We start from the raw sequence: 22,154 nt of genomic DNA on the forward strand, positions 1-22,154 counted from the left end.
TATATTTACCAAGCTGATAGATATGAGATGGTACCTGAGTTGTTTTAATTTGTATTTATCTAATAATAGTGATGCATAGCATGTTTTTATAGTACTATAGATGACTTTGATTAATTTGTCTGGAAGCTGTTCATGTATTTTGATCATTTATCAAATGAGGAATGACTGTTATTTATTTATTTATTTATTTATTTATTTGTTTGTTTGTTTGTTTATTTATTTATTTATTTTTACAAATCTGACCCAGTTATCTATATATTTGAGAAATGAGATCTTTATCAGAGAAACTTGCTGAAAACATTTCCGTTATAATTACTATATATTTTCCTTCTTTCTGTTTTCCATTTATCCTACTCTTTCTATTTTTACCTATCAATATTTTAAACTCTTCTGTTTCTGACTACTGTCTCCCCCAATCTAGCCTCTTTTCTATCACAGCCTCTCCCCTGTTCACTTTCTTTCATTTATCCTACTTTCTTGTAGAGCAACATAGATTTTTATATCTATTTCTGTGTGCATGTTATTCCCTTCCTGAGTTAATTTTGATGAAGGTAAGATTCAGGTATTCCCCCATACTATGGTTCCATTTTCTCTTCCACTGTAAAACTTCTTTTACATCTCTTTTATATGAGGTAGTTCAGCCCATTCTACCTCTCTTTTCCCCTTTCTACCCTTTAGTTTTATATCTTATATCTAATTCCATGATGTTCAATTTACACCCTTAGCTTCTATGTATACTCCTTCTAACTGTACCAATAATAAAAAGTTATAAGTCTCATCGTCCTATGTAGGAATATAAACAAGTTAATCTTATTGAATATTTTATGATTTTTCTCTCTTGTTAACACTTTTATGCATCTCTTAATTCTTATATTTGAAATTCAAATTTTCTTTTTATCTCTGTTTTTTTCATCAGGAGTTATTTGAAACTGTATTTTCTCAGGACAGAGACAAGATGGCAGAAAGTAGACAGGTCTTTGTCTGAACTCTTCCTGGTTTCTCTCAGATCAATACCAGATCAAGCCTCTGAACAAGTTTTGGAATGACAGAACACACAAATATTTAGAGTGTAACAAATATCCAGGAGAAGACCCTTTGGAAGAAATACAGAAAAGGTCTGTCTCAATCAAGTTAGGGTGGGAAGGAGGGTTTTGAAGGCCAGAGCAGGGGCAGCATAGTGCAGTGCAGGGAAACTGAGGATGGAGAGACTTTTTGGCATTGGGGGAATCTAGAGGGAGGCTTGTAACCAAAATACAGCAGCATTTGCTACTCTGTCCTGGTTCAGAAGCCAGTGGATCAACAGATTAACTGTGAGACCTCCAACCAACTTAGAAGACAAATAATGAGCGCTGGGACACCAGCTTAATATAGGATTTGGCCACACCCATCTAACTCAGGAAGGAAGGCAGCAATACCAGGCCCAGGGCAGCATGAAACTGCTGTACTCTGTAGAGGAACCTTGAGACAATCTTTTGCCCAAAGAGCAGACTTCAACCTTTAAAAATGTGCAAAAAAGCAAAAAGGAGCTCTGATCATCGATAGTTTTTAATAGAAAATGAGATTTCAAACCCTGAGGACACTGATGGCAAAATATCTTCAGGTGAAGCCTCAAAAAGTGATTTAAATTGGTCTCCATTTCACAAGACTCTTTTGGAAAAATTAAAAATGGAATTTAAAAGAGTATTAGAAAAAAATTGGGGGAAAGAAACAAGAGCTCTGGAAAAGGAAGCACAAAAATTGTTTTAAGAAAATCACTCTTTAAAGAATAGCTTCGGCAAAATGGAAAAAGAAAGCAAGTGTTTGAAATACAGAATTTCTGATATGGGAAAAAAATCAAATGAAGAAAACAACTGTTTTAAATGTTTAATTGACAAAATGCAAAAGGAAATAAACAAGCTAACAGAAGGAAATATTTCACTAAAAATAAGAATTGAACAAATGGAAGTGAATGATTCAATGAGACATCAAGAATCACTCAAACAAAATCAAAATTAGAAGAAAATGTGAAATAGTTCATAGGAAAAGACAAGCAAAAAAACAAAAACAAAAATGAACAAACAAACAAACAAAAAACTGACATGAAAATAGATCCAGGACAGACAATCTAAAATTATTGAACTATCTAAAAACTACAATGAAAAAAAAAGAGCTTAGACATCATGTTTTAAGAAATCATAAAGAAAAGCTGCCCTAATGTCCTAGGACCAGAGGGTAAAATAACAATTGAAAGAATTCACCAATCACCTCCTGAAAGATACCTGAAAAAGGAAACTCCAAGGAATATTGTAGCTAAATTCCAGAATTATTAGATCAAATAAAAAAATACTACAAGCAGCCAGAATGAAATGATTCAAATATCAAGAGGCCACAATCAGGATTACCAAGGACCTAGCAGATTACACTTTAAAGTATAGAAGAATCTGGAATATGATATTCTGGAGGACAAAAGAATTTGGACTAAAGCCAAGAACCAATTATCCAGCAAAATTAAGCATTATCTTCCAAGGAAAAAGATGGTCATTCAATGATATAGATGATTTTCTTTTGTTTGATCTTCAAATACAGAACTCGAAAGATAAAATGGTGGAAAGGGAAGAAAAAACAAGTTTTTTTTAAAGGTTAAAATGTTTATATCTCTATATGGGAAGGTGACATGTTTAATTCTTGAGTATTGTATGGTGAATGTTGGAGGGGATGTCGGAAAACTAGGACACTAATATATTGTTGGTGAAGTTGTGAATTGATCCAGTCATTCTGGTTGATGCTCAACTGTGATGAACTTGGCTCTTTTCAACAAAGAGGTGATTCATGCCAGTTCCAATGGTCTTGTGATGGAGCTGTCATCAGCTCCCACAGAAAAGAGTGTAGAAACTGAGTATGGATCACAGCATAATATTTTCACTTTTTGCGTTATTTGATTGCATTTTGTTTTCTTTCTCATTTTTTTCCTTTTTAATCTGATTTTTCTTTTGCAGGATGATAATTGTGGAAATATGTATAGAAGACCTGAACATGTTTAACATTTATTGGATTACTTGCCATCTAGGGGAGGGGAGAAGAGGAAAGGAGGGAGAAAATATTTGTAACACAAGGTTTTACCAAGGGGAATGTTGAAAGCTCTGTATATATTTTGGAAAAAATAGTTATTTAAAAAAGAATAACTATAAGCACATAAAAAATTTCAAGCTCTACCTGTTTAGATAAACCCCAGAGATTATCTGAACACAATTATAAAACACATTTCATTATAAAACACTTGTCATGCTAATAAAAACTTCTAAACAATTGGGGGAAATTTATTTTCTTTTTTTCTTATTCTCCTTTTCTATTTAGCCCAAATTTCTTCACTGAATTTTTATATGTTCTTTTTTTTCCCACACCATTATGCCAATTTTGCATTTTTATTTTTTTTTATTTTTTATCTTCTTTACATTTTTTATAAATTTTATAATTATAAGTTTTTTTTGACAGTACATATGCATGGGTAATTTTTTACAGCATTATTCTTTGCACTCATTTCTATTCCGAATTTTCCCTCCTTCCCTCTACACCCTCCCCTAGATGGCAGGCAGTCCCATACATGCTAAATGTGTTATAGTATATCCTAGATACAATATTCAATTCAGAAGGTAAAACTAACCTGGGAAGAAAAACAAAAATGCAAATAATTTACACTCATTTCCCAGTGTTCCTTCTCTGGATGTAGCTGATTCTGTCCATGAATTGGAACTGAATTAGGTCTCTTTGTTGAAGATTTTCAATTCCATCAGAATAGATCCTCATACAGTATAATTGTTGAAGTGTATAAATATCTCCTGGTTCTGCTCCTTTCACTCATGATCAGTTCATGTAAGTCTCTCCAATCCTCTCTGTATTCATCCTGCTGGTCATTTCTTACAGAACAATAAAATTCCATAGAATTCATATACCATAATTTACTTAACTATTCTCCCATTGATGGGCATCCATTCATTTTCCAGTTTCTAGCCACTAGAAAAAGGGCTGCCACAAATATTTTGGCACATGCAGGTTCCTTTCCCTTCTTTAGTATTTATTTGGGATATAAGCCCAGTAGTAGCACTGCTGGATCAAAGGATATGCACAGTTGGATAACTTTTGGAGCATAATTCCAGATTGCTCTCCAGAATGGTTGGATTTTTTCACAACTCCAACAAAGTATCAGTGTCCCAGTTTTCCCACAGCCCTTCCAAAATTCATCATTACTTTTCCTATCATCTTAGCCAATCTGACAGGTGTGTAGTGGTATCTCAGAGTTGTCTTAATTTGCATTTATCTGATCAATAGTGATTTGGAACATTATTTCATCAGCTGAAAATTGTCTGTTCATATCCTTTGACCATTTATCATTTGGAGAATGGCTTGATTTTTTATAAATTAGAGTCAGTTCTCAATATATTTTAGAAATTAGGCCATTATCAGAACCTTTAATGGTAAAAATATTTTCCCACTTTGTTACTTCCCTTCTAATCTTGTTTGCATTAGTTTTGTTTATACAAAAGCTTTTCAATTTGATGTAATCAAAATTTTCTATTTTGTAATCAATAATGATCTCTAGTTCTCCTTTGGTCACAAATTCTTCCTCCTCCATAAGTCTGAGAATTAAACTATCCTGTGTTCCTCTAATTTATTTGTGATCTTTTTCTTTATGCCTAAATCATGGACCCATTTTGATTTTATTGTGGTATATGGTGTTAAGTGTGGGTCCATGCCTAATTTCTGCCATACTAATTTCCAGTTTTCCCAGAAGTTTTTGTCAAATAATAAAGTTGGAATCTTTGGGTTTATCAAACACTAGGTTGCTACAGTTGTTCACTATTTTGTACTGTGAACCTAACCTATTTTATTGATCAACTAATCTATTTCTTAGCCAATACTAAATGAGTTTGGTGTGTGCTGCTTTATAATATAGTTTTTGATCAGGTACAGCTAGACCACCTTCATTTGATTTTTTTTTTTTTTCATTAATTCCTTTGAAATTCTCGACCTTTTGTTCTTCCATATGAATTTTGTTGTTATTTTTTCTAGGTCATTAAAATAGTTTCTTGGATGTAGCGAGCTGTTGTCTCCAGAAGCTGCCAGATCACTCTCTGGGAAGAGATCTGCTGTGTCAACTCAAATCTCTTGGACAGATTCTTCTTCCTGTAGAGAACCATTGTCTCCAGGCAGTTGCCGTTAACTCTTGTCCAGAGAAGTGACTTCCCTTCCTGCAGAGAGCCCTGTCAAGCCTGATGTAGTGCAGAGACTTCTCTTATCTCTGGAGTGCTGTCCTCTTTTATCCTCCCAGAGAATGGGCATGGGATAATGCAAGGGCTTCTGGGAAGAACCACTTTAACCAATGAGCTTGCTCCTCTTAGAATTCCTAAGGTGTAAACTCCCTTTAAAGACCCAAACCAAAGGTCTGAGCCAGAGAACTGTCAAGTCAACATGAGTTCTCACCTTGTAATTGTCCAGACAACCTGAATTCTCACCTAGTAATCCTAACATCTCCCCCTTTCTTTTGATTTAGAACATAGGATAGTCATGACCTTGAAACATAAATCCATCAATATGGGAGGTATTACACATAATTACATAAATTTCATAAGTACATAGTAACATAATACATGCTAGAAGTATATAACAAATAACATGATCAAATAATCATAAATTGAAAATTTATAAATGTCCATAAGTCCATTGTCCATTAGTCTCATCTTGTGTTAGGAAGTCCAATGATTCCTGCTGGTTTTTAAAGTTCTTTAACAGTCTTCTTATTAGCCATGCTCCTTCAGTGCCAGACGTTTCTTAGATTTTTTCCTTTATTTTGAGGTTTTTCTCTTTTTCTGTGTCTCTCCAGGTGCTTGTTGCCACCCATCTATTTCCTTCTTCATCTGTTTTCTTTTGTCTGTTAAAATACAAGCAAATCCTCTCTCCCAGGCAGTTAACCTATCTAATTTTCTTCTATTTACCACTTTCTAAATCTCTTCTCATCATTTGACAATTACATTGGAGTTGTTTGCACTGAACACAGCCCTGCTGGTTTAAAAGGCCTGTATTCTCCCCAAGTGTAATCCATTTTTGCAATCTGATTGCCTTTTGGCTGACTTATCAGGTAATCTCTTTCTGCCATGTGATTGTTTTTCTGCTAGTTGATCAAATCAGAGTCCTGACCTTCTAAAGGCTCTTTGGGTATAACATCAGCTGCCATCATGCCCCAAGTCTTTTTTGCCTGGGGCCCTGGACCTGGGCCCCTCATCCTGTTTCCCTGAATTATTCTACGCTCTGATGCCCAATGGAGTCCTCTGTTGCATTTTGGACATGGGGTTTTAGGTCTTCTCTCACCCTGTCTTCTCACTGTATCTCCATACCTACACTGAGCTCTTAGATGTCCAATTTTTTCCACACTGAAAACATCGCCCAGTTTCTCTAGAAGTCCCTTGCCAGGAGGAATCCTGTCTTTCCACGTTCATCATTGTCCGGGTGTAAAAAGCATTTGTTCCCACTGTGGAACATCGTCTTATGATCTCCTCTAAAGGAGCATTTTTGTCTAATCCCCATATAATTCTTTTGCAAATCTCATTGGCATTTTCCTTAGCCAGATGTCTGGTCATTATTTCTGTAGCTGTACTTTCTCCAATAGTTCTTTTGACAGCAGTTTGCAAATGTCCCACAAAATCTGCAAAAGGTTCATTGGGACCTTGATCTATTTTAGTGAAAGCCTCTCTGCGATCTTTCTGTCCAGGGAGGACACCCCAAGCTTTTATTGCAGCCTTAGCAATTTGTTCATATATTGTCATGGTATAATCAATCTGTTCTGAATTCTCTCCATACTGACCTTCACCAGCCAAGTGCTCAAAAGTGAATTGTGTGTTAACTCCTATTTCCAAATTGCATCTGACTTGAATTTTACATAATTCATGTGCAAGGGCTTCTGGGAAGAAGTACTCCAACCAATGAGCTTGCTCCTCTTAGAATTCCTAAGGTGTAAACTCCCTTTAAAGACCCAAACCAAAGTTCTGAGCCAGAGAACTGTCAAGTCAACCTGAGTTCTCACCTTGTAATTGTCCAGACAACCTGAATTCTCACCTAGTAATCCTAACATCTTCCCCTTTCTTTTGATTTAGAACATAGGATAGTCATGTCCTTGAAACATAAATTCATCAATATGGGAGGTATTACACATAATTACATAGATTACATAAGCACATAGTAACATAGTACCATAATACTTGCTAGAAGTATATAACAAATAACATGATCAAATAATCATAAATTGAAAATTTATAAATGTCCATTATATATGGTATACTTACTGATGGTTTTAGATATATGTTCCTGACTATTTTAAGAAATAGCCCATTTATTCCTATACTCTCAAGTGTTTTTAGTAGGAATGGATGTTGCATTTTATCAAATGTTTTTTCTGCATTTATTGAGATGATCATATAGTTCTTGTTAATTTGATTATTAATATGATCAATTATACTAATAGTTTTCTTAATATTAAACCAGCCATGCATTCCTGGTATAAATCCTACTTGATCATGGTGTATTATCCTGGGGATGATTTTCTGTTGTCTTTTTGCTAATATCTTATTTAAGATTTTAACATCAATATTCATTAAGGTGATTGGTCTATAGTTTTCTTTCTCAGTTTTCAAGCTACCTGGTTTAAGTATCAGTACCCTGTATGTGTCAAAAAAGGAATTTGATAGGGCTCCTTCATTCCCTATTTTTTCAAATAGTTTATATAATGTTGGGACTAATTGTTCTTTAAATATTTGGTAGAATTCACATGTAAATCTGTCTGGTCCTGGGGATTTTTTCTTAGGGAGTTGATTAATAGCTTGTTCTATTTCTTTTTTCCTGAAATGGGACTATTTAAGCAATTTATTTCCTCCTCTGTTAATCTGGGTAGCCTATATTTTTGGAGGTAATCATCCATTTCACTTAGGTTATAAAATGTATTGGCATAAAGATGGGCAAAGTAACTCCTTATTATTTCTCTAATTTCCTCTTCATTGGTGGAAAGTTCGCCTTTTTCATTTTTCAGACTAACAATTTGATTTTCCTCTTTCCTTTTTCTGATCAGATTTACCAAAGGTTTATCTATTTTGTTGGTTTTTTTTCATAAAACCAACTCTTAGTTTTATTTATTAATTCAATATTTTTTATTTTCAATATTATTAATTTCTCCTTTAAATTTTAGAATTTCAAGTTTAGTATTTGGTTGGGGGTTTTTAATTCAGTCTTCTAGCTTTTTAAGTTGCAAGTTCAATTCATTGATCTTTTTTTTTCTCTATTTTAACCAATCATTCTTTAAGATAAGATTATTTTGTTTTTTTTAATAATTTTTTATTATATATTTTTTTATAATATTATCCCTTGTATTCATTTTTACAAATTATCCCCCCTCCCTCTACACCCTCACCCAGATGACAGGCAATCCCATACATTTTACTTGTGTTACAATATAACCTAGAAAAAATACATGTGTGTAAATACCATTTTCTTGTTGCGCAATAAGCATTAGATTCCGAAGGTACATGTAACCTGGGAAGTCAGATATTAGTGCTAAAAATTTACATTCATTTCCAAGTGTTTCTTCTCTGGGTGTAGCTACCTCTGTCCATCATTGATCAACTGGAAGTGAGTTGGCTCTTCTTTATGTTGAAGATTTCCACTTCCATCAGAATACATAATCATACAGTATTGTTGTTGAAGTGTACAGTGATCTTCTGGTTCTGCTCATTTCACTCAGCAAGAGTTGATGTAAGTCTCTCCAAGCCTCTCTGGATTCCTCCTGCTGGTCATTTCTTACAGAGCAATAATATTCCATAACCTTCATATACCATAATTTACCCAACCATTCTCCAACTGATGGACATCCATTCATCTTCCAGTTTCTAGCTACAACAAAAAGAGCTGCCACAAACATTTTGGCACATATATGTCTCTTTCCGCTCTTTAGTATTTCTTTGGGATATAAGCCCAGTAGTAGCACTGCTGGGTCAAAGGGTATGCACAGTTTGATGACTTTTTGGGCATAGTTCCAAATTGCTCTCCAGAATGGCTGGATTCTTTCACAACTCCACCAGCAATGTATTAGTGTCCCAGTTTTCCCACATCCTCTCCAACATTCATCATTATTTGTTCCTGTCATCTTAGCCAATCTGACAGGTGTGTAGTGGTATCTCAGAGTGGTCTTAATTTGCATTTCTCTAATCAGTAGTGATTTGGAACACTCTTTCATGTGAGTGGATATAGTTTCAATTTCTTCATCTGAGAATTGTCTGTTCATATCCTTTGACCATTTATCAATTGGAGAATGGTTCGGTTTCTTATAAATTAGGGTCAGTTCTCTATATATTTTGGAAATGAGACTTTTGTCAGAACCGTTGCTTTTAAAAATATTTTCCCAATTTGTTACTTCTCTTCTAATCTTGTTTGCATTAGTATTATTTGTACAGAAACTTTTTAGTTTGATGTAATCGAAATCTTCTATTTTGTGATCAATAATGATCTCTAGTTCTCCTCTGGTCATAAATTCTTTCCTCCTCCACAGGTCTGAGAGGTAGACTATCCTCTGTTCCTCTAATCTATTTATTATCTCCCTCTTTATGCCTAAACCATGGACCCATTTTGATCTTATCTTGGTATATGGTTTTGTGTGGATCCATATCTAATTTCTGCCATATTAATTTCCAGTTTTCCCAACAGTTTTTTTCCAAATAATGAATATTTATCCCTAATGTTGGTATCTTTGGGTTTGTCAAAGATTAGATTGCTATAGATGTACCCTTTTTTGTCCTTTGTATCTAATCTGTTCCACTGATCTACCGGTCTATTTCTTAGCCAATACCAAATGGTTTTGGTGACTGCTGCTATATAATATAGCTTTAGATCAGGTACACTTAGACCACCTTCCTCTGAGTTTTTTTTCATTAGCTCCCTTGCAATTCTTGACCTTTTATTCTTCCATATGAATTTTGTTGTTATTTTTTCTAGGTCATTGAAATAGTTTCTTGGGGGTCTGAATGGTATAGCACTAAATAAATAGATTAGTTTGGGGAATATTGTCATCTTTATTATATTCGCTCGGCCTATCCAAGAGCACTGAATGTCTTTCCAGTTATTTAAATCTGACTTTATTTTTGTGGCAAGTGTTTTGTAATTTTTCTCATATAATTCCTGACTATTCTTTGGTAGATGGATTCCCAAATACTTTATACTCTCAACATTTGTTTGGAATGAAATTTCTCTTTGTATCTCTTGCTGTTGCATTTTGTTAGTGATATATAAAAATGCTGAGGATTTATGTGTATTTATTTTGTATCCTGCCACTTTGCTGAAATTTTAAATTATTTCTAGTAGCTTTTTAGCAGAGTCTTTGGGGTTCTCTCAGTATACCATCATGTCATCTGCAAAAAGTGATAGTTTGATTTCCTCATTTCCTACTCTAATTCCTTGAATCTCTTTCTTGGCTCTTATTGCCGAGGCTAGCGTTTCTAGTACTATATTAAATAGTAATGGTGATAGTGGGCAACCTTGTTTCACTGCTGATCTTACTGGGAAAGGTTGTAGTTTATTTCTATTGCATATTATGCTTACTGACGGTCTTAAATGTATGCTCCTGATTATTCTAAGGAATAGTCCATTTATTCCTATACTCTCAAGAGTTTTTAGTAGGAATGGATGTTGGATTTTGTCAAATGCTTTTTCTGCATCTATTGCAATGATCATATGTTTTTTTATTAATTTGATTATTAATATGGTCAATTATATTAATAGTTTTCCTAATATTAAACCAGCCCTGCATTCCTGGTATAAATCCTACTTGATCATAGTGTATTATCCTGGAGATGATTTTCTGAAGTCTTTTTGCTAATATCTTATTTAAGATTTTAGCATCAATATTCATTAAGGAAATTGGTCTATAATTTTCTTTCTCAGTTTTCGATCTACCTGGTTTAGGTATCAGTACCATGTCTGTGTCATAAAAGGAGTTTGGCAGGACTCCTTCATCCCCTATTTTTAAAAATAATTTATATAACATTGGGGCTAATTGTTCTTTAAATGTTTGGTAGAATTCACATGTGAATCCATCTGGTCCTGGGGATTTTTTCCTGGGGAGTTGATTAATAGCTTGTTCTACTTCTTTTTCTGAAATGGGACTATTTAAGCAATTTATTTCCTCCTCTGTTAAGCTAGGGAGCCTATATTTTTGGAGGAAGTCATCCATTTCACTTAAGTTATCAAATTTATTGGCATAAAGTTGGGCAAAGTAACTCCTTATTGCTTCTCTAATTTCCTCTTCATTGGTGGAAAAATCCCCCTTTTCATTTGTAAGAATAACAATTTGGTTTTCCTCTTTCTTTTTTCTGATCAGATTTACCAAAGGTTTATCTATTTTATTGGCTTTTTCATAAAACCAACTCTTGGTTTTATTTATTAATTCAATAGTTTTTTTACTTTCAATATTATTGATTTCTCCTTTTAATTTTTGTATTTCAAGTTTAATATTTGTTTGAGGGTTTTTAATTTGGTCTTTTTCTAGCCTTTTAAGTTGCAAGCCCAATTCTTTAATCTTGTCTTTCTCTATTTTCTTCAAATAAGCCTCTAAAGATATAAAATTTCCCCTTATTACTGCTTTAGCTGCATCCCACAGATTTTGGTATGATGTCTCATCATTGTCATTATTTTGGGTGAAATTATTAATTGTTTCTATAATTTGCTCTTTCAACCAGTCATTCTTTAAGATGAGATTATTCAGTTTCCAATTACTTTTTGGTCTATTTATCCCTAACTTTTTGCTGAATGTAGCTTTTATTGCATTGTGGTCTGAGGAGAAGGCATTTATTATTTCTGCCTTCCTACATTTAATTTTGAGATCTTTATGTCCTAATATATGGTCAATTTTTGTATAGGATCCATGAACTGCTGAGAAGAAAGTATATTCCTTTCTATTGCCATTCAGTTTTCTCCAAAGGTCTATCATACCTTTTCTAATGTTCTATTTACTTTTTAAATTTCTTTCTTGTTTGTTTTGTGGTTTGATTTGTCTAAATCTGAGAGTGCAAGGTTGAGATCTCCCACTATTATAGTTTTACTGTCTATTTCTTCTTGCAACTCTCTTAACTTTTCCTTTAGAAATTTAGATGCTATACCACTTGGTGCATATATGTTTAGTATCGATATGGCTTCATTATTTATGCTACCTTTCAGCAGGATATAGTTTCCTTCCTTATCTCTTTTAACTAGATCCCACTTCTGCTTTTGCTTGATCTGAGATAAGGATAGCTACCCCTGCTTTTTTGGCTTTACCTGAAGCATAATAGGTTCTGCTCCAACCTTTTACCTTTACTCTGTATGTATCTCCCTGCTTTAAGTGTGTTTCCTGCAGACAACATATTGTAGGGTTCTGATTTTTGATCCAATCTGCTACACGTCTCCGTTTGATGGGATCGTTCATCCCATTCACATTTACAGTTAAAATTACTAATTCTGTATTTCCTGCCATCATATTATCCCCAGATTATGCTTTTTCCCTTGACCCCCCTGATCCCCCTCCCCGATATTTAATTTACAGACCCCCCTTGTGACCCACAGCCCTCCCTTTTTTTTAAGTATTGCTCCCCCCTCCCTCCAAGTCCCTTCACTTATTCTCCTTTTCCTTTTCCCTTTTTCTCTCCCCCCTTTTAATGAGGTGAGAGAAAATTCTCTGAAAAACAAATATGTTAATTATTTACTCTTTGAGCCTCTCCTGAAGAGAGTAAGATTCACACAATGATTCTCCCCCTTACTAAATTCCCTCAGATATGGTGTATTTTCTATGCCTCTTCCTGGGATGTAGTTTCCCTCTTTTTATCACTCCTTCCCCTTTTTCTGAAATGACCTCCTTCCCTTTACTAAACCCCCCTTTTTTTCTTTTACATCAGTAAAATCAAATTATCCTAGAGTACTTTTTATATACCCACAACAGAGTTACAGTTCTCAAGGGTTCTGTGTACCTTTTTCTGTTTCTCTTCAGTCTTGTGGATGTAGATCAATTTTTTTGTTTAAGTTTGATTTTTTTCTTAGAAACATATGGAATTCCTCTATTTCATTGAATGACCATCTTCTTCCATGGAAAAAGATGCTAAACTTAGCTGGGTAGTTCATTCTTGGTTGCAGTCCTTGATCTTTTGCCTTACAGAATATCAGGTTCCAGGGCCTTCTATCTTTTAATGTGGAGGCAGCCAGATCTTGAGTGACCCTTATTGTGGCACCTTGGTATTTAAATTTTTTTTTTCTAGCTGCTTGCAGGATTTTCTCCTTTGTGTGGTAATTCTGCAGCTTAGCCACTATATTCCGTGGTGTTCTTTTTTTAGGGTCTATTTCAGAAGGAGTTCGATGAATTCTTTCCACATCTACTTTCCCTTCTGTTTCTATCATCTCTGGACAGTTCTCTTTGATAATTTCCTGTAAAATAGAATCTAGGCTCTTTTTTTGGTCATAGTTTTCTGGAAGTCCAATGATCCGCAGATTATCTCTCCTAGATCTATTTTCCAGGTCTATAGATTTTCCCAGTAAGTATTTGACGTTGTTCTCCAGCTTCTCATTTTTTTTTTTTTTTTTTGTGTTTTGTTTGACTGATTCTTGGGTTCTCTGTGAATCATTCATTTCTCTTTGTTCCATCTTGACTTTTAAGGAGTTATTTTCTTCTTTCACAGTTTTTAGTTCTTTTTGTAAATGCCCAATTTCATTTTTAAATGAATTATTTTGCTCTATTGAATTTTTTTCCATTTCACTAATTTGTTTTGAGAATTATTTTCTTTTTCCAATTCAGAAATTCTATTTTCTTGAGACTTTTTTATCTTTTCCAATTCAGAAATCCTACTTTCCTGTGATTTTTTAACCTTTTCTAATTCACAGATTTTGTTTCCCTGCATCTCCTCTGAATTCTTTATTTTTTCCAACACCAATTTCAGGACGTTGTTATTCTTTATCATAGCTTCCCTTTCCTTTCCCCATTTTTTTCCAAACTCTCTTAACTTTTTAGTAGTCTCTTCTAGGAGAGAGTTATATGATGGGGGGCAGGAATCATTCCCCTTTAGGTTGTTATCTGCTGAATCTTTGCTGTTAACTTCCTCGGGGTTGGATACCCGCTCTTTCTCTGTGTAGAAGGAATCTATAGTTTTTCTGGCTTTTTTGGTTCATATTTAAAAAATCTTTTGGGGTCTGTCCCTGGGGTAGGAAATTATTTATTTACTTCTTTACCAGCTTCCTCCCAGACTGGATGGATGCAGTGCCTCTTGGGCCTGAGCTAAGATAGAGCTCTGGGAGAGAGTTCCCCACGCCCTCCCTGGTAGTGCCTCAGAGGTGACTAGCACTGCTGTGCCCCGAGGGCGTTGTGTTCTAGCAGCTTCCCTGACTTTTGAGATTGAAGTAAAGAAGGCACAAAGCCCAGCCTATGCTTCCTGGTGGGGCTTGGATGTCTGCAGCAGGTGACGTGAAAAGCCCCTGCGCTCAAACTGGAAGTGTCTGCCAGAAACTGTGACCCCTAGTTCAAAGGTTCCGCTTCTCTGGGACTTCTGGAGCTGAGTTCCACACCCTTCAGCTGAGCTAGGCAGTGTGTGTTGCCTTGGGCCGTATCTGGCCTTGTCAATCTCTTAACTAATCTTAGGTGGGAGCTGAGGCCACACCCCCTGGTGCCGAGATCTGCTGAGTCACCTCCAGTATCCGGGGAAAATCTAATCTATCTGAATTTTTAAAGTGTTTAGATTTCCCTTCTGAACTGCTAAACAATTAGCAGAGAAGAGCTAACAGCCTGTGCCAGATTCCTTTATCTCAGTGGCTTCTCTGATCCCAGAGCCCTTCCCAGCGCAATCGGCGCAATATGCTAGCACCCAGCCGTCTGTGCTGGCCTCTCTTCTTCCTCCCCTGTGAACTGACCTTTTCTGTTGAAACTCCAGATTCTCTTCAGCTGGTAAGTCGTGCTTCCAGTCCTTGTGGTATCTATCAGTCCAGCGCTATTTCTGAGGCTGATTTATCTAATTGGTTGTGAGAGAGTAAGGACATTCACAGAGTCGTGTGTTTCTTCTCCGCCATCTTGGCTCCGCCCCCAAGATAAGATTATTTTGTTTCCAATTACTTTTTGTTCTCTTTACAACTTTTTGTTGAATGTAGTTTTTTTATTGCATCATGGGTCTGAAAAGAAAATATTTACTATTTCTGCCTTCCTACATTTATTTTGAGATGTTTATGTCCTAATATATGGTCATTTTTTTGTATAGGTTCCATGAACTGCTGAGAAGAAAGTATACTCCTTTCTATCACCATTCAGTTTTCTCCAAAGATCTATCATACCTAATTTTTCTAATATTCTATTTACCTTTTTAATTTCTTTCTTATTTGTTTTGTGGTTCTGAGAGTGTAAAGTTGAGATCTCCTACTATTATAGTTTTTCTGTCTATATCTTCTTGCAACTCACTTAACTTGTCCTTTAGGAAGTTAGATTCTATGCCACTTGGTGCATATATGTTTAGTATTGATGTTACTTCATTGTCTTTAACAGGATATAGTTTCCTTCCTTATATCTTTTAATTAGATCAATTTTTGTTTTTGTTTGATGTGAGATAAGGATGGCTACCCCTGCTTTTTTATTTTACCTGAAGTATAATAGATTCTGCTACAACCTTTTACCTTTACTCTATGTATCTCCCTGCTTTAAATGTATTTTTTGTAAGCAACATATTGTAGGGTTCTGACTTTTGATCCAGTTTGCTATCTGCTTCTGCTTAATGGGAGAGTTCAACCCATTTATATTTACAGTTAAAATGACTAATTCTGTATTTCCTGCCATCATAATATCCCCAGATTATGCTTTTTTTTTCCTTGCCCCCCCTGAATCCGTTTCCCAGTATTAAACTTATGGGCCACACTTGCGTCATGCAGCGCCCCTTCTTTAGTATCCCTCCCTCTTCCCTTGAAATCCCTTTCCCTTTTTTTTTTTGCCCTTCCCTTATTACTCTTTTCATTTTCCTTTTTTCTCTTCCATTTTTTAATGAGGTGAGAGAGAATTCTCTGTAAAACAAATATGTTAATTATTTTCTCTTTAAGTCTACTCTGATGAGGTTAAGATTCATACAATGTTCCTCCCCCTCTCTAACTTCCTTCAGATGTGATAGATTTTCTTTGCCTCTTTGTAGGTTGTAGTTTCCCTCTTTTTCTCTCCCCTTTTCCTTTTTTTTCTGATACTATCCCCTTTTCATTTCTATTTCCCTTTTTTATATTATATAAGTAAAATCAAAATATACATGTGGACTTTATGTATATCCACAACAGAAATACAGTTCTCAAGAGTTTGTTTTACCTTTTCTGCTTCTCTTGAGTCCAATGGTTGGAGATCAACCTTTTTGTTTAGATCTGGTTTTTTCCTTAGAAAAAAATGACATCCATCTGTTTCCTTAAATGTCCATCTTCTTCCATGGAAGAAAATGCTCATCTTAGCTGGGTAGTTTATTCTTGGTTGAATTCCAATTTCTTTTGCCTTTCAGAATATCACATTACAGGCCTCTTGATCCTTTAGTGTGGATGCAGCCAGATCTTGAGTGACCCTTATTGTGGCACCTAGCACCTCGATATTTGAATTGTTTTTTTTTTTTTTTTTTTTTTTTGGCTGCTTTTTTTCCTTAGTCTGATAGTTCTGAAATTTGGCCACAATATTCCATGGAGTTTTTTGGTAGGGTCTTTTTCAGAAGGTATTTGGTAAACTTTTCAAAACCTATTTTCCCTTCTACTTTCTGTTACCTCTGGGCAGTTCTCTTTGATGGTTTTCTGTAAAATAGTATCTAGGCTCTTTTTTTCATCATAATTTTCTGGAAGTCCAAAAATCCTCAAATTATCTCTCCCTAAATCTATATTCCAGGTCTGTTGTTTTTCCAAGTAGATATGAAATATTTCTTTCTATTTTTTCTTTTTCTTTTTCTTCCTTTTTTTTTTTTTTGTTGTTGTTGTTTTGTTTTGTTTTGTTTTGCTTGACTGATTCTTGATGTCTCAGGGAATCATGTGTTCTGTTCAGTTCTAATTTTTAATGAGTTATTTTCTTCTGTTAGGATTACTAGGTGCTAGTCTAGGTCTAATTTAGCATGGTACTTAATAATTCTTTAGCTCAGAGTTCACACCTTTAGTTCAAACCTTTAAAGGAGTTTAAACCTTTAAAAGAAGTTAGTTCATTGCTTTTAAAGGAGTTCCCACAAGCCACTGGGAGTACCCACAAGCCCATTCTCTGGGAGGATAAAGGGAGCCAAGAGTCTGGAATAAGGCAGTCTGGAAGGAAGCAGTCTGGATTGGGTTAAGGGCAAGACTTCCCAAGAGAACTTCAGGGAAACTAGAGGAGATTCAGAGCCAGGATTCAGGAAGAAGAGGATTCAAGATTCTACCTTCATGATGACTAGAGGCTTTGGATTCAGAGGGAGCTAGAGACTGAAGCTGGCTGGAGAAATTCTGACAGGAAAAGATTCAAGACTATGAAAGACACAATACAGAACTAAAGCCAAGGCTGCCTCCCCAGAAGCTCCCCAAGAGATCTCCTCCCAAATAGCAATTGCAAATCTAGAGACAACAGAACATTACATTCTTCGTTAGCTTTTTTAAAACATCTTTTTGTATATGTCCAGTTGAGTTTTTAAATCTGTTGTTTTGCTCCATGGACTTTTATTCCATTTCACTATTTTTTTTAGTGAGTTATTTTCTTTTTCTAATTTACAAATTCTACTTTCCTATGATTTCCTTACCTTTTCCAATTCACAAATTCTGTTTCCCTGCACTTCCTGTGAGTTTTTTTTTACCTTTTCCAATTCACCTTTCAGGAAGCTGTTTACCTTTTCCAGTTCACCTTTCAGGAAGTTGTTACTCTCTTGCATAGCTTCTCTTTCTTTTCCCTCTCTTTTAAGACTTTTAGTAGTCTCTTCTAGGAGAGCCTTTTGTGTTGGAGACCAACAATTGTATGGAGATTGTCTGCTATTAGTCTCCTTGGAGTTGAAAACTTGCTCTCTTTCTGTATAGGAGCTATCAATTGTCCTTTTAATTTTTTTACTCATTTTTAAAAGCCCATAGGGTCTGCCTTCAGTGCCAGGAGGTTACCAGCTTCCTCTGCAGAACAGGGATAGGCTGGCTACAAAGAGTGGCCAGGTACAGGAGTTCTCTGGGAAATAGTTCCCCAATGGAAATGACTCAGGTCTGCATGGGGATGCTCTGCTAAGAACCCCACTGTGCGGATTAACAACTGCCCTGAGGCAAGAGACTGAGCAGTGAAAGTGTCACTACCCCAATCCAAAACCAGATGTGGGGCTGTGGGTATTAGCAGATGACCAGTTGAATAGCCCTGCTTGGACCAGAAGTGTCTCTGTCCTGGAAGCACAGTCATGCTGCAGAAGTTCTGTTGCCCCATGCTGAGCCTCCCACTGTGCAGATTAGAGGCTGCCCCAGGCTGCACCCCCCCTTCTATGTAGATTTGCAGCTGTCCTGGCCATGCTTCAGCATGCAGCTGCATGGTTGTGCTGGTCTATGCTGAGTCATTTCAGTTTTGGGGGGGGTACTGTTCTGGTGTTTTTAGAGTATCTTGTACCTCTGGCTCTAATCTCTGTGCTACTCCCCTGATTTACAATCAAGGCAAAGCAGTCAGCTTATGGCAGAGTCTTTCCACTGCTCTTCTAGACACAGAGGCTACCCCTGTCCCTGGTTTGCTCAGGACACCAGACTTTCCTATCTCCCTGCCTGCTGCTGGTCTGTTTCTGCCCCTCCGGACAGACCTGCTCTGGAGGTCATCCAGATTATCTCCAGCTCGTAAGTTGTTACACCTTTAATTTTCATGAGTCAAGCACTCTTTTTGAGGCTAAATTCAAAGATTGATAGTGAGGGCATGAAAGGAGCTTAAAGAGCATGTGCCTTCTCTGCCATTTTGGCTCCACATGACTCTGATCATCCCAATTTTGAATTTTTAAAAGTGTTTTCTTTCTGTTGATTATTGTGCCTCTTTTACCATTTGATCTATTCTGTGTTGTTTTGTTTTTATTTATAACGCTTGTTTGTTTTTTGAAATGTCATGTTTATGAGTATTTTTTTTTTTGTGCCTCTTTTACTAACCCATGGAGGTTTTTCATTGTTTTCTTACATCACTGTCATTTCTTTTTCTTTTTTTTTTCCAATTGTTTCTCTACATGTTTTATTTGATTTTTAAATACTTTTAGGAATTCTTTTTGGGCCTAGTACAAATTTGTATTTATCATCGAGCCTTTGGTTGTATAAGTTTTCACTTTGTTTTCTTTTTCTGAATTTGTGTTTTGATCACAGTAATTTTCTATGATTCTATTCATTTTTCTTGTTCTTTGGTCATATTACAGTTTATTTCTTGACTTTTAACTCTAGGTCAAATTGGAGTTCTTCTCCTAAGGGGGAAGGGCACTGTTCCAAGTTATATATCTTATTGCTACTCTCCTAGTTAGTTCTTCAGGTCTGCAAATTTACAGTTATCCAAGGTGGGAAGATCTAAGTATATGTGTGATCGATCAGTGCTCTCCTGGCCTATGCTCAGGTCTATAGATAATGACAGGCACCTTCTCCATCCTGCAACTGTGACCCGAGTCCCTGCTTCTCTGTGGACTGAAGCTGTGGTGAGCTAGAAATCTTCACTGTGGGATTGGGATTCAAGAGTGGCACCCAGATCAGACTATGACTAATGTTAGAGTCATGTAGCCAGTGCTGTCAAAGGGACCTTTGTAATATCCTTTTGACCAGCTATCTGACCTCTTTATTGTTTGTGCATTGAAAGCTCCTGATCTGTTGCTGTGATTGCTGATTCAGTCACTTCAAAATGCCTGATTCTGGTTTGCTCTGAGTTATCTTGAGCTATAAAATTGTTTCACCCTGTCTTTTTTGTAAAGTCATAACTTATTTTAAGGCATTATTTAAAGTTATTTGGTGGGCAATTGGGGAAATTCAGATGTGGCCCTGCCTTTTCTCCTCTAATTTGGCTCTACCACTCTCCACTAATTTTTAAAGTATTAAAAATGCTTTGTCTCTTTCAAACACATTTTTATTATGACATTTTAAAATTCCTAAAACTATGCAAGATCTCCATGACAATTCAACAGTGAAGCAGATAATATTAATAATCAACCTAATATTATTGCATATATGGCAATGCATAACAGAATTAAAAGGATTTTGTTTATTGTTATCAGTACTGTGGTTTAATTAAAATAATTTTAGTGTGTGTGAATGTATGTGTATATTTGTCTATACATATATACACACATGTTTATATGCAATTTATTAGTATATACTTACTTTCTTCTCTTCTTTTTATGACATTCTTCTATAGCATTTGAATGTTCATCCAAATGAACAAAGTTCATTTAAATATCTATAGTAGCTGTTAAAGAACAAATCTTATGTTGTTTAGTATTTTGTTACAGATAAATGTATAAGAACAAATATTTGTAATGTAGAATACCATCTAAACTGCTTAGAGAAAGAGCAAACTTTTTTTTTAAATTTGCTTACTCTAGAATCACATTTTTTTTAATCCCCAAAATGCCCAAACTAATCTTATATTATTCCCTTATTTAGTCATTTAATCCACTAATGTTTTATCTATAAAACAGCAACTGGCCACTAAGATCTGATTAGTACACTAGAGTACACAGAATGTGACCATGTTTTAATGACCATATTTATTCTGTGAAATTACAAAAGGAGAAGCACTTCATCAGATTCCTATTTGTATTTTCCACATATGATTTTGCTCAGTCATAACCACTTGACATTATTTTGCCTTTCTATTAAATATTTTTGAGGAGATATTGTTAAAATAAAGGGAATTATTGTAAAGTTTTTCTATTCAGAGTTTGGGGTCTTCCTGAGCCAATCTATCTTCTTAAAATTAGTCTAGGGTGTGTTGTATCAGTATTCTTGCCTTTCGCTTCTCAGCAATTTCTAATTTCCTTGATTCTTGGATGAAGAAACATTCATGATGTCTCCAGGATTATCCAAATCTTTGATATCAGAGATATGCAACATTCTAACTTTAATTAACTTTCTGTTTTTTTCTACTACTATCACTCATTAAAATTGCTTGCTGTAGCCTGCTTTCTCCTTCCTCTTTCCTTTTTTAATCTGTTTACCATATAGAAAAATATCTTTCTAGAACAGCTTACTGTTTTTTTTTTAATTTTTTTATTATATATATATATATATATATTTTTTATAATATTATCCCTTGTATTCATTTTTCCAAATTCCCCCCCCTCCCTCTATTCCCTCCCCCCGATGACAGGCAATCCCATACATTTTACATGTGTTACAATATAGTCTAGGTACAATACATGTGTGTGAATATAATTTTCTTGTTGCACAATAAACATTAGAATCTGAAGGTACATGCAACCTGGGCAGACAGATATTAGTGCTAACAATTTTCATTCCCCTCCCAGTGTTTCTTCTCTGGGTGTAGCTACCTCTGTCCATCATTGATCAACTGGAAGTGAGTTGGATCTTCTTTATGTTGAAGATTTCCACTTCCATCAGAATACATCCTCATACAGTATTGTTGTTGAAGTGTACAGTGATCTTCTGGTTCTGCTCATTTCACTCAGCATCAGTTGATTTAAGTCTCTCCAAGCCTCTCTGTATTCCTCCTGCTGGTCATTTCTTACAGAGCAATAATATTCCATAACCTTCATATACCACAATTTACCCAACCATTCTCCAACTGATGGACATCCATTCATCTTCCAGTTTCTAGCTACAACAAAAAGAGGTGCCACAAACATTTTGGCATATATATGTCTCTTTCCGCTCTTTAGTATTTCTTTGGGATATAATCCCAGTAGTAGCGCTGCTGGGTCAAAGGGTATGCACAGTTTGATAACTTTTTGGGCATAATTCCAGATTGCTCTCCAGAATGGCTGGATTCTTTCACAACTCCACCAGCAATGTATTAGTGTCCCAATTTCCCCACATCCCCTCCAACATTTATCATTATTTGTTCCTGTCATCTTAGCCAATCTGACAGGTGTGTAGTGGTATCTCAGAGTGGTCTTAATTTGCATTTCTCTGATCAGTAGTGATTTGGAACACTCTTTCATGTGAGTGGATATAGTTTCAATTTC

Source organism: Sminthopsis crassicaudata, chromosome 6 (genome assembly GCF_048593235.1).
Source record: "Sminthopsis crassicaudata isolate SCR6 chromosome 6, ASM4859323v1, whole genome shotgun sequence".
Classification (NCBI taxonomy): domain Eukaryota; kingdom Metazoa; phylum Chordata; class Mammalia; order Dasyuromorphia; family Dasyuridae; genus Sminthopsis; species Sminthopsis crassicaudata.